Source organism: Muscardinus avellanarius, assembly GCF_963383645.1.
Source record: "Muscardinus avellanarius genome assembly, chromosome: 12".
In the NCBI taxonomy this organism is placed as follows: Eukaryota; Metazoa; Chordata; class Mammalia; order Rodentia; family Gliridae; genus Muscardinus; species Muscardinus avellanarius.
In genome coordinates this window covers 40,814,397-40,828,571 of record NC_137798.1, presented here as the reverse complement: position 1 = coordinate 40,828,571, position 14,175 = coordinate 40,814,397, and positions in this window count along the sequence as shown.

The window sequence follows — 14,175 nt, the reverse complement described above, 5'->3', positions numbered from 1 at the left end:
CCAGCAGCGTGTGCAATGCAGCATCTATCCACATGGCAGTCACACAGCAACGGCATCGTGACTTCCTTCTGTGCCATCCCTTTCTTACCAGTCCATATAATCTTGTGCCTGGATTCTCTCAGTCATTCCCCAAAATGATAAATACTATCCTTTGGTTTGAAAAGGAATAAATGTGTATAGGCTCCACCCAGAGGACATTTAAATACACGAACTCTTTCTGCAGAGCCAAAATCGTTAGCTTTTCAGTTCACCCTTATTTTTAGCTATACCAACTTCAATTTTATCTTTTTAAAACTTTTTTTTTTTCTTTTTTGCAGTACTGGGGATGGAACTCAGGGGCATCCTATCCCCAGCCCCATTTTTTATTCTTTATTTTGAAACAGGGTCTCACTGAGTAGCAAAAGGGCTTCACTAAGTAGCTGAGACTGTCTGTGAATTGTGATCCTCCTGTCTCAGCCTCCTAAATGCTGGGATTACAAGCATGTGCTACCATACCTGGCCAAAACTTTTCTCTTGTACCAGGGATTGAACCCAGGGACATTTTACTTCTTAGCTACAACACTGGCAGGGGTTGTTTTGTTTTGTTTGTGGGTCTGGGGATGGAACCCAGGGGCATTCGACCTCCGAGCTATAACCCTGCCCTATTTTTTATTCTTTATTTTGAAACCGGGTCTCACTGAGTTGCGGAGGGCCTCACAAAGTAGCTGAGGCTGTCTGCGAACCGCGATCCTCCGGTCTCAGCCTCCCAAATGCTGGGATTACAAGCGTGCGCCACCACGCCCGGCTCATACCTTGGCTTTTTTTTTTTTTTTAATTGAAACAGGATCTCACTAAGTTGCTGAGACAACTTATTTGCCTCAAACCTATAATTCTCCTCCTGTTTTAGCCTCCTAAGGATTGGGATTATGGGCATAACTCATCAGGTTTAGCCTCTTTTGAAGTTTCTTTTTGTTTTCTCAAATTCTGCCTTAAATGAAGACCTTACACATAGCTAATGTCTTGTTTCTGGAAGCCAAGGATTTTGAGACATACTGAGAATTCTCACAGGTCTCCCTGAACACTGGAAGAGGCAATGGAAGCCCCCAGCTGGTTTGTGCTTAACGGTTGGTGGTTTTTAACAAACACAGCTTCCTCTTACGCAGAATACCACCGGAAGCCCTTCATAGCTTGAGAGGACAGCAAATGTCCCAGTGAAACGTAAGATGGGAAGGGACAAAGGCCCTCAGCTTTAACGTGGTCAGGCTCTACGCTGAGTGTCAGGAGCACTGGGTATGAATCTGAGTCTTGCCATGGACTTAAACTGGTGCCCACAACCTTGGTTTCTTCTCTCAAACGGGAGGGTTCTGTATCCACTTTAAAGGCATAGAGTAAAAAATATTAGTCATTTCAGTGAAAAATGCCACCTACTTTGTGAAAAGAGGGAGTGCTGATGAATATGAATGGTTGGCTGGGTTTTTGTTTGTTTGTTTTTTTTTTTAATCTTTCCCTAGTGAAGAAGGAAGCCAAATACTACACAGACCCATGCTGCACATGCTGCTAATCAGAAGTGGAACTCTGTTTTTCTAATTTGGGAAGCAGCCAATTCCTACCCACCCTGTCCCCACATGCAGCCTCCCCCATGAATGTGGTCAGGGAATCAGGACTGCAGGCATCAATCGGTTCACTGAGATCTCACCCCTGTGGTACATCCCTACATCTTGGGATCTTTATGAATTTTACTTAGACTTTATTTACTCTGCTCTCCCCTCCATTGTCCCCCTGATCAGGTGGGAGAAAGGAGTAAAGGTTGGCCAAGTACTCAGAGTGAGTCAAGAACAAAGAGGAAGGCCAGGCGTGATGGCACACACTTGTAATCGCAGTACTTGGGAGGCTGAGAGAGGAGGACTGCAGATTTGAAGCCAGCGTCAGCTACTTAGTCTCTCTGCAACTCAGTGAGACCCTGTTTCAAAATAAAAAATAAAAGGATTGTAGCATAGAAGTAGCATGCCCCCGGATTAAATCCCTAGAACTGCAAAAAAAGAACAAAGAGGAAGTAAGACTCAGCAGCCTTCCTTTTGGCCTAGAGATACTTCCTCCTCCTTGAGGTTTCCTAATTGGCTTCCTCTGATTCCTATTTTCTTACCACAAAATTAAGTAATCTCTGGTGCCCAGAAGAACCAAGTTCTCTTGGTATAGAAAGGAGAGAGAGAATGCAAATAAATGAGGTTTCTCATGATCTTAACCAACATTTTCAGTGTCATTAATTTAGGAACTAATTTGTTTGTTTATTTATGGTACTGGGAATTGAGCCTGGGGCATTCTACCTCCAAGCTACACCCCCAGCCCTTTTCTTTATTTTTTATTTTGAAACGGGATCTCAAAGTTGCTGAGTCTGACCTTGAACCTGTGATCCTGCTGTCTCCCAAGTACTGAGATTAGAGGTGTGTGCCACCAAGCCTGGCAGGAACCAGTTCTTGAGAATTCAGTTGTTGATGGGCTTGTTTGACATGTCTTGGACCTCAGCTGAGACCCCCAAACTTCACTCCAACTGCATTTCATCAACAGTGGTAAAACAAAGGCAAGTTTCAAAAATCAACCAACGGCAGACAGCAGACCCAGACATTAAAACATTCCAAATATTAAAGACTCTGGAGACCGGGCCTGGTGGCGCATGCTTGTAATTCCAGTACTTGGGAGGCAGGAGGATCGCGCAGGTTCTAAGCCAGCCTCAGCTACTTAGTGAGGCTCTCAGCAACTTAGTGAGACTCTTTCCAAATAAAATATAAAATAGGTCTGGGATTGTAGCCCGGAGGTAGAAAGCCCCTGGGTTCCAAACCCAATACCAGTACATACATACATACATACATACATACATACATACTCTGGAATGTTTCACAAATACACAGTTTTATTCCACCTGATGCCTAAGAAATCTCTAATTCGTTTAAGACATGGGGGGAAAGAGGGTTGTTAAATAGTATGGGTATAGAGAATGGTATTGAGAAGTTAATTCTTGGGGATCAGTGAGGCATTAGACACCACAGATTAAGTTCCTAGGTGAGCCAGCGCACACACAAAATACCAAGGAGCAAGAGGGGAATTTGCTCAAAGGAGAAGTGGGCAATAGAGGTAAAAATCAGGAAGACATTTTCAAACAACTTCTCCAAAGTACTTTAACAGTATTCTCTGTACCCCTTCTATGGACAAGAAACTGGGCTCGCTGTCCTTGAAGACACACAGCTAACGCAGATGGGCACCCCAGCAGACATCAGAGGGAAGGTCAAGGATGAACCAAGGCAAAGCCAACAGAGGCAGTCAGTGATCCATAAGGATGTTTATGACAGCGCATCACAGAGGAAATGACCTTCTATGGAGACAGGCGGAGGGAAGGCACGTGATTGCCACTGGGAGAAGTATGTCCAAGCTCAGCTTGGGAGGACAAGGAGAACTCACAGGCACGGTAGATGTTGGCAGCAGCATGGGAGCTACTATGATGCAACATGGAGAGGCATGAACAGAGAAGCACAGGAGAAAACAAGGGTCTGTGTTTAGGGCAAGCTGAGCAATGGCACCAGAAAAAGCAAAGGGAAGAGACCTTGAATGCTCAGCCAAGGAGTCTCTGTTTTAGTTGAAAGCCAATGGGAAGACCTCAAATGTTTTTTTTTGTTTTTTGTTTTTTGTTTTTTGGCGGTTCTGGGGATGGAACCCAGGGGCATTCGACCTCCAGGCTACACCCCCTGCCCCATTTTTTATTCTTTATTTTGAAACTGGGTCTCCCTGAGTTGCTGAGGGCCTCACTAAGTAGCTGAGGCTGTCCATGAATTGCGATCCTCCGGTCTCAGCCTCCCGAATGCTGGAATTACAAGCGTGCACCACCACGTCCGGCTTGAGACCTCAAATGTTTTTGAGCAAGAAGAGTGGCATGATTAGAATTATGCTTTGGAAAGACAGGCGTGGTGGCACACCCTTGTAATCCCAGCATTCGGGAGGGAGACAGGAGGAACCAGGTTCGTGGCCAGCCTCAGCTACTGAGTGAGGCCCTCTGCAACTTAGTGAGACCCTGTTTCAAAATAAAGAAGAAAAAATTAGGCTGGGGTTGAGCTCACAGATAGAATGGCCCTGGGTTCAATCATTCACACACAAAATTATGTTTTGGACAGTAGGGCCTGGTGGTGCACTTTTTTTTTTTTTTTTTTTTTTTTTAGTGGTACTGGGGATGAAATCCTTATACCTCTGGGCTACATTCCCAGACCTATTTTATATTTTTTATTTGGAAACAGGGTCTCTTAAGCCAACAAGCCAGCAAGGCTGTCTTCGAACCTGCGCGATCCTCCTATCTCCACCTCCCAAGCACGGGGGATTATAAACGTGCGCCACCACGCCCGGCAGTGATGCACACTTTTAATCCCGGTATTTGGGAGGCTGAGACAGGAGGATTCGTGTTTAGTTTGCAGAGGAGGATTTGTGTTTAGTTTACGGATGGCCTCAGCTACTTAATGAAGCCCACTGCAACTTAGTGAGAACTTGTTTCAAAATAAAAAATATAAAAATAGGGTTGGGGTGTAGCTCAGAGGTAGACTACCCCTGGATTACATCCCCCATACCACAAAAATTATGCTTTGGACAATTAAACTTGGGAGCAGTATTTTTTTTTTTTAACGATACTGGGAATGGAACCCAGGGGCATTCTACCTTCGAGCTACACCTCCAACCCTATTTTTAAAATTTATTTTAAAACAGGGTCTCTGAGTTGAAAAGGGCCTCACTAAATAACTGAGGCTGTCTGTGAACTGCGATCCTCCTGTCTCAGCCTCCAAATGCTGAGATTACAAGCATGCACCACCACTCCTGGTGGTAGCAGTATTCATGACGAATTGTAGCTATGGGTATTAAGGAGGCTACTGATAGTCCAAGTGAAAGGTTTTTGTTTTGTGTGTGTGTGTGTGTGTGTGTGTGTGTGTGTGTGTGTGTGTGTTACTGGGGATTCTACCTCCGGGCTATAACTCCAGCCCTATTTTGTTCTTTATTTGGAAACAGGGTCTCACTGAGTAGTGGAGGTCCTCACAAGTTGATGAAGCTGGCTATAAACCTGAGGTCTTCCTGGCTCAGCCTTCCAAGTACTGGGATTACAAGCATGTTCCACCATGCCCGGCTTGGACGTTTATAGTTATTTATTTTTTTAGCATTTAGGATTGAACCCAGGGCCACTGGATCATTGCACTATACCTCTACCCCTTTTTTATTTGGAGACAGGGTCTTGCTAAGTTGTTCATGTTGGCCTTGAATCTACTCCTTTCTCAACCTCCTAAGAATTGGATTATAGGCATGTGACAACATGCACAGCCAAGTGAAAGTTTTTCAAGGGCTGAACTGGGATCGTAGTAATGGCAACAGAAAAGGGAATGTCTTTTTCTTTTTAAAGAGCTCCCCACCTCATTTTTCTAATTAATATCCTACTTACAGCAGGACTATTTGCAATAGGCAAAAATTGGAAGCTATCCACATGTCTATCAACAGTTAAATGGGTAAACTGTGGTATACTCACGTTTTAGATTTTTTTGTGTGTGGTACTGGGGATGAAACCCAGGGGCATTCTACCCCCGAGCTACACTCCCAGTCCTATATTTTATTCTTTATTTTGAAACAGGGTTTCACTGAGTTTCAAAGGACCTCACTAAGTAGTAGCTGAGGCTGTCCTCAAGCCACGATCTTCCTGTCTCATTCTCCAAAATGCTGGGAGTACAAACGTGTACCACCACTCCAGTCTTTGTAAGTATATTTTATAGTAATGAAAGTGATAAAATATAGCCACGGGTGGTTGCACATGCTTGTTATCCCAGTACTTGAGAGGCTGAGGCAGAAGGATCGTAGGTTCACAGCCAGCCTCAACTACTTAGGGAGGCCCTCTGCAACTTAGTGAGACCCTGTTTCAAAATAAAGAATAAAAAATGGGGTTAGAGGTATAGCTTGAAGGCAGAAAGCCCTGGGTTCAATCTCCAGTAGTCAAATAAATAAGCAAATAAGTAAATAAATAAATAAATAAATAACCACCACAATCCTCCTGTCTCAGCCTCCAAAATGCTCGGACTACAAGTGTGTGCCACCATGCTTAGTTCTTAACCAACACAACAGACAAAAATGAATATATACTGTTAGAAGGCTAGATAGTGGTTACCTTTGTGGGGGTAAAAAAAAAAAAAGAAAAAGAAAGAGCCAAGCATAATGGCACATGCATATAATCCCAGTGCTTGGGAGGCTGAGACAGGAGGATCACAGGTTCATGCCCAGCCTCAGCTACTTAATGAGACCTTGTTTCCAAATTAAAAAAAAAAAAAAATAAGGCTGGGGCATAGCTCAGAGGTAGAATTCCCAGTTACCATGCCCCCCCCCCCAAAAAAAGGGGAAGAAGTCATAAAGTGGCTTCTTTTTTTTTTTTTTTTTTTTGTGGTACTGGGGTTCCTGCAAGCCCTTCTACCTCCGGGATACACTATCATGGGCTACCCAGACCTATTTTTTAACTTTTTTTTTTATGTGGAAACAGGGTCTCTTAAGCCAGCAAGGCTGGCTCCAAACCATCACGATCCTCCTGTCTCTGCCTCCCAAGCGCGGGGATTACAAGCGTGTGCCACCACATCCAGCTATAAAGTGGCTTCTGATAATACTCATGATGAGCCGGGCGTGGTGGCTCATGCTTGTAATCCCAGCATTCGGGAGGCTGAGACCGGAGGATCGCGGTTCGCGGACAGCCTCAGCTATGTAGTGAGGCCCTCTGCAACTCAGTGAGACCCGGTTTCAAAATAAAGAATAAAAAATAGGGCAGGGGTGTAGCTCGGAGGTAGAATACCCCTGAGTTCCATCCCCAGACCCGCAAAAAAAAAAAAAAAAATACTCATGATGAACATTTTGTGGTACAATAACTTCATTTTGTATTCCCACTCCGTATGTTTTGAGGGTTAGGCATTTACCTTTGAGCTACACTCTCAGCCCTATTTTATTTTTTATTTTGAGATAGGTTTTGCAAAGTTGCTGAGGTTGGCCTGGAACCTGTGATTCTCCTGTCTCAGCCTCCCAGGTACGGGGATTACAGGTGTGTGCCGCCATGCCCGGCTTTGCCCACTCTTCCTTTGATCTTTCCTCCTTCAAGATGAAAACCTTAGCAGATTCCATTACTTCTCTGTTCCCCTTAGACAATACACAGTACTGTGGTCACTTTAACAAATGTAGTTTCAATCTAGAAATTAGAATAGTTCCACAACAATAGTTCAAGCTGGGTGTGGTGGCTCATGCCTGTGATCCCAGTCCTTGGGAAACTGAGACAGGATTACAGGTTGAACACCAACCTCAGCAACCTTGTGAGACCCTATTTCAAACTGAAAACTAAAAAAGGTTGAGGGTTTAGCCCAGAGGTGGTTCAATCCCCAGAACCAAAACAAACAAACAAATAAACAAACAAACATAAATAGATAGAGCTGGGCATGGTGGTACACACTTGTAATCCCAGTACTTGGGAGGCTGAGACACGAAGATCAAAGATCGAAAGTTCAAGGCCAGCCTCAACAATTTAGTGAAACTCTGTTCCAGCATTAAAAAAGAGGGGAAATCTGGGTGTGGTGGAGGACACCTATAATGCCAGCGCTTGGGAGGCCGAGACAGGAGGATCACACAGGTTCGAAGCCAGCCTCAGCTACTTAGTGAGGCTCTCAGCAACTTAGTGCGACCCTGTTTCCAAATAAAATATAAAATAGGTCTGGGAGTGTAGCCTCTGGGTTTCACACCCAGTACCACAAATAAAATAAAATAAAATAAAATAAAAAAGAGAAGGAGAGGTGGGGGTATAGGTCAGAGGTATAATGCCCCTGGGTTCAACCCCCAGCACCACAAAAAATAAATAAAATGCCAACAACACTGCACTGGTGTTAGAGTGAAGCCTGCGTTGGGAACACGGAAGAGCTGGCCGGCTCTCCCTCCCTCCCCTCTCCTAGCTTGCTCCTGCCCCCTGGCAGCTCTTTTACCCTGCCGCAGTGGGTGGCAGCAGCAGAGGGTGAGGAAGATGAGAGCTAGGCCGGGCGGCCTAACGCGTCCTCCCTAGCAGATGGTTCAGGCTGGTGTCTTTGCAGCCTGGCATGTGCTTAAAGCCGATGCCTCCTCTCTTGGCCACTTTTCTAGAGTCTAGTAGTTTTCTTGGCCGTGTGTGTCTTTTTGTCTAGGTAGCCCCGTGTATCTCCATCAACCCCTGGGCATCCAGAAGTTCTCTGTGGCCCAAGACAATGCTAAGGCAGTTCTCTCCCTACCTGCTGGCCTCCCTCTGGCTGTCGGGAAATACACAGTGTGGGCCAATTTCCAGGGAGCACCCCCCCTGGCTTCCTTCCTATCTTGTCAGCCTTTCTGTCATCCCCTAGGCTCCCAGCACAGGCAGGTCTCCTCTACAGCGGCCCCAGCTTTCTCAGGAACCACCTCCCTGGTTCCCTGACCCTGCAGGAGTTCCAAGTCCTTGTATGGAGACTTCTTGCCTGGGGTCTTGGGGCCAGAGGGCAGTGAAAGAACTCAGAGCATGGCAACGACTCTATTTAAAGAAACATCTTAGCCGGGCGTGGTGGCGCACGCTTGAAATCGCCGCGCTTGGGAGGCTGAGACAGAAGAATCGCACGGGTTCGAAGCAGCCTCAGCTGCTTAGTGAGGCTCTCAGCAACTTAGTGAGACCCTGTTTCCAAATCAAATATAAAATAAGTCTGGAAGTGTAGCCAAGGGGTAGAAAGCCCCTGGGTTCCATCCTCAGTACCAAAAAAAAAAAAAAAAAGAAAGAAACATCTTGTGCCAAGGCGTGGTGTTGCACACTTAAAATCCCAGTATTTGGAAGGCTGAGACAGGAGAATCTGGGTTCGTGGCCAGCCTCAGCTACTTAGTGAGGCCCTCTGCAACTCAGTGAGACCCTGTTTCAGAAAAATCGAGCTGAAGGTGTGTACCTTGGAGGTAGAATGTCCCTGGGTTCAAAAAAAAAAAAAAAAAAAAAGAAAGAAAGAAAGAAAGAAAGAAAGAAAGAAAGAAAGAAAGAATTTTATAGCTGGGCATGGTGGTACATGTCTATAATTTCAGTACTTGGGAGCCTGACACAGGAGGATCACAGGTTTGAGGCTAGCCTCAGCAATTTAGTGACACTCTCAGCAACTGAGGCCCTGTTTCAAAAAAAAAAAAAAATAAGGGCTGGGGGTATAGCTCAGAGATATAACACTCTGGGGTTCATTCCCCAGTGCCCACCACCACACACACAGAAGAGAAAAAACAACCTTGGATTGGAATTGGAAAGATGGACCATAGAAGGTGAAAAGAATTTTAAAAAAAGCACTGCTATTGAAGCCAGCCCTCATACGAATGCTTCAAGGAGGGAAGCGGGTTAGCGGGGAGGAAGCAAGTAGGGCCGGATGGGGATGAGCAACAGAGCGCTCAAAGGCTTAGAAAGACAGGCCTGCGCTGAGCGTGGTGGCACATGCCTGGCTGCAGGTTCAAGGACAGCCTTAGCAACATAGCAAGACTCTCAACCCCGGGAGACTCTGTTTTGAAACCAACCAGCCAAGTGTGGTGGCTCAGGCCTGTCATCTTAGTACTGGGAGCCTGAGACAGAAGGATTGCAAGTTTGAGGACAGCCTCGGCAAGTAGTGAGACAACAGCCTAGTCAGACCCTGTTTCAAAATAAAAATAAAATAGGGCTGCGGTATAGCTTGGAGATAGAATACCTCAGGGCTCAATCCCTAGTACCACAAAAAACAAAACAAACAAAGATTTAAAAGGGCTGGGGGTATACCTCAGAGATAGAATGCTCCTGGGTTCAAGTCCCAGTACAAAAAAAAAAAAAAAAAAAAAAAAAAACCAAAAAACTAGTTAAGGGACTAGTCAAGAGAGTGGGGCAGGTAAGGGGATTGTGGTCCAAACGAGGAACTCAAAAATCTGAAATCCTGAAATAGAGATGTTTTAAGTGATTTAAAAGCTGAAGTTTGGTCATCTTGAAGGGGTCAAAAATAGTCAGTGGGAGACGTGAACAATGAGACCCGAGTGTGCATGGAGCTGGAATATGTGGCGATCCCGGCAGTGGAAGAAAACATACATTCCATTGACGATTGGAAAGCACAGACTATTCAGTACCAGTTTCCTCACACACACTTCCCTTGGAGTGTGGAAAAACAAAAAGAATCACATCATTTGCATTAAAAAAATAAAATGCTCTTTATCTGTGCAAAGCAGCAACTCTTTAGACTTTCTCTTCAAAAACATGGTCTGACTAGAGTTTATTTCTTTAGGAGTTAGAGATCAGAGGGTCTCACTTGGCAAAGACCCATTTAATCAAGGATTTGACCCCACCTGCCCGAATGGACTAAGTGCCAAAGGCCATGACCTTTAATTTGAGCCAATAGTTATTATCAGGGCGACAGCTTCCTGGAACACAAATTTCCTTCTGAACACAACCATGCCTGAGTACAAGCTAAGGATGTTGCTACAGGAGGAATTTTTTTTTTTTTTGTACTGGGGACTGAACCCAGGGCATTCTACCTCTGAGCTACACCCTCAGCCCAATTTTTCATTCTTTATTTTGAAACAGGGTCTCACTGAGTTGCAGAGGGCCTCACTAAATAACTGAGGCTGGCTGCGAACCGATCCTCCTGTCTCAGCCTCCCAAATGCTGGGATTATAAACTTGCTCCACCACGCCCAACTTATTTTTTAATATTTATTTATTTTTGTGGTATTGGGGGTGGAACCCAGGGGGTTTCTACTTCCGGGCTATACCCTTGTAAGAATGTGTGTGGGGGGGGGCCTTCCCCCTCCTCTTATGAAATTAAAATGTTAAGATATAGAACTAAGAATAATCCTGCAAGTTTCTGCTTCTGTAACCCCGCTTGCTAATATAGAATTAGGTCAGAGTAAAAACGTGTGAGTTCCTGCTTTGTAGCTGCTTGCTCAAGTCCTCGCTTCTGTAATCCTGCTTATGCCCCATGTGCTCTAATGCTAAAAGTTGTTTTAATCTAAAAGCCTGCTTTGCTATTAGAAATTGTTTTAAGATTAGACTTGTCTTTTAAGATTCTTGTTTTGATATTAGGAGTCATTTCTTTAAAGATTGAAATATTTTTAAAATATTATAAAGTGTTTTAGAGTATAAAGCTATTTTTCTTGGAAGTAAGTTCTAAGCCTACCACAGCCTTATCTATAGGAAAACATCTGGCCCTCATGGCCTGAGCTAAAGGTTACCATAGTAACCGAGCCTAAGAGAGACAGACATTCCTTGGCGGGCGGTGACGTAGAAAGGCTGGCCTTTAAAACCATTTGCTGTGATTCAAGTGTGTGTGTGCTTGGTTTTAAAATCATTGGTTGTACTTGTTTATCTTTTTTATTTAATTGGCTGTATCCTACCTTTTGGTGGGCCGTGACGTGTGTAACCACTCCCTTCAGGGGCTACAAATATAGAACCTGAAGTGGGCTCAGGGTCGACTCTGACCACATCCTTCTGTCAAATGAGGCTGAACGCTAGCTCGGCCAGAGGGAAATCTCTGGTAGCCACTGGGCATTTCCTCTAACGACAGGCTTGTGAAAGAGTTCCGACCGCTGGCTTGCCAGTAAGAGCTGCAGCACAATAAACCCTGCGTGTGATTTACATCCTTGGTGAGTTCTTCGTTATTTGGGTAAGGGGGCGACTCTCGGACCCTAACACCCTCAGCCCTATATTTAAATTAATTAATTTTTTGGTGGTACTGGGGGGTGGAACCCAGGGGCTTTTCTACCTCCAGGCTACACTCCCAGCCCTATTTTATACCTTATTTGGAAATAGGGTCTTATTAAGTTGTTGAGGGCCTAAGTAGCTGAGGCTGGCTTTGAACCTATGTAATCCTCCTGTCTCAGCCTCCCAAATGCTGGAATTGCAAGTGTGTACCATCACACCGGTTTATTTTTTATGTTAAAGCAGGGCCTCACTAAGTTGCTGAGGCTGGCCTCAAACCTATGATCCTCCTGTTTCAGCCTCTCAAGTACTGGGACTACAAATGTTGCCACTACACCTGGCTGAGAGTAGGATTTTATAGGACACAGCAATGCTGTAGTTTAAGCTGGCTAACTCTTTTTATGAATTTACTTATTATAATTACATAATAAAGTACATGAGGAAGAAGTGATAGGCTATAGGAACAAAGTTTTCATTTTCCATGTCAGGTGAAAAAAAAGAAACTTGTTATACAAGTCTTTGCAGAGAATGATCTATTAGAAAATAGGTATAGCCTGGCGTGGTGGCGCACGCTTGTAATCCCAGCATTAAGGAAGCTGAGACCGGAGGATCGGAGTTTGCGGGCAGCCTCAGCTACTTAGTGAGGCCCTTTGCAACTCAGTGAGACCCTGTTTCAAAATAACAAATATAGGCCGGGCGTGGTGGCGCACGCTTGTAATCCCCGCGCTTGGGAGGCTGAGACAGGATGATCGCACGGGTTCGAAGCCAGCCTCAGCTACTTAGTGAGGCTCTCAGCAACTTAGTGAGACCCTGTTTCCAAATAAAATATAAAAAGGTCTGGGAGTATAGCCTGGAGGTAGAAAGCCTCTGGGTTCCACCCCCAGTAACACACACACACACACACACACACACACAATAAATAAAAATAAAAAATATGCCTGGGGGTGTATCTTGGGGGTAGAATGCCCCTGGGTTCCATCCTCAGTATCACAAAAAAGTCAAATAAATAAATAAAAATAAAAACATCTTAGGCAGCCAGTCTAGATGGGAGACTTACCTTTTCGAAGGCCTGCCATAGCTCCCTCCAGAGGAACCCACTTCAGGGAGGCAGAAGCTCTGTCCCATTCTCCCAGCCCACACTCACCTCTGCTGTAAGGGGCCAGTGGACAGAACTGTCAGGGAATTCCACTGGCACCTAACAGGACACTGATGTTCCATTCTGATGTAGTCATAGAAAGCACAAGAAGCCCAGGTGCGGGGATGCAGGCGGGGATGCAGGCATATAATGCCAGTACTTGAGAGGATGGGACAGGAAGATTACAGGTTTGAGGATAGCCGCAGCAACTTAATGAGATTCCGTTTCAAACTAAATAAAAAGGGTATAGCTTGGAGGTAAAATTCCTCCAGGTTAGATCTCCAGTTTAAAAAAAAATGAACAAGAGATCTCCTTTAATAACAAACTTAGAAATAGGATGTTCTCCCTAATATGTAGAAGCTAGGGAGAAAATGGGTCATAGAAGGAACTCTAGACCAAGGAGATACTATAAATGAGCAAATAAGGTGACCTGAGGGGATGAGATGGAGGAAGAGGGAATTCTCTAAAGCATATGATATACTTTAACAAACATATCAATGTCAATCACTAAGCCAAACATGAGAAAGAAGGAGGCGGAGGGAATGGGGTAAGAATTGGGTAAGGGCTGATTGGATGATATGTGCATGCATGTCTCTACCATCTTGTATCCCATTAAGATGTATGACTACAATGCACCAATAAAAAAATAAAAAATAAATAATGGACTTAGCCGGGCATGGTGGTGCATGCTTATAATCCCAGCATTTGGGAGGCAAAGACAGGAGGATTGCAGTTCATGGACAGTCTCAGCTAATTAGGCCCTCTGCAACTCAGTGAGACCCTGTTTCAAAATAAAGAATTAAAAAAGGACTGGGGATGTAGATCAGCGGTAGAATGTCCCTGGGTTCCATCCTCAGCACCGCAAAATAAATAAATAAATAAATAAATAAATAAATAAATAAATAAAAAAATAAAAAAATAGACTTTATTTATTTATTGGCACCGGGGATTGAGCCCAGGGGCATTCTACCTCTGAGCTATACCCCCAACCCTGTTATGGTTTAAATGGTGGGGGCTCTTTTTCTTATTCAACTAAAGTTTGTTGCATAGAAAAATTAAAACTCCCAGCATTCAGGAGGCTGAGACAGAAGGATCGCAGTTCATGGACAGCTTCGGCTACTTAGGCCCTTTGCAACTCAGTGAGACACAGTTTCAAAATAAAGAAGCCGGGTGTGGTGGTGCATGCTTGTAATCCTAGCATTCGGGAGGCTGAGACCAGATTGCGGTTCGAGGACAGCCTCAGCTACACTTAGTGAGGCCCTCCGCAACTCAGTGAGACCTGGTTTTAAACTAAAGAATAAAAAGTAGGGTAGGGGATGTAGCTCAGAGGTCAAATGCACCTGGGTTCCATCCCTAAA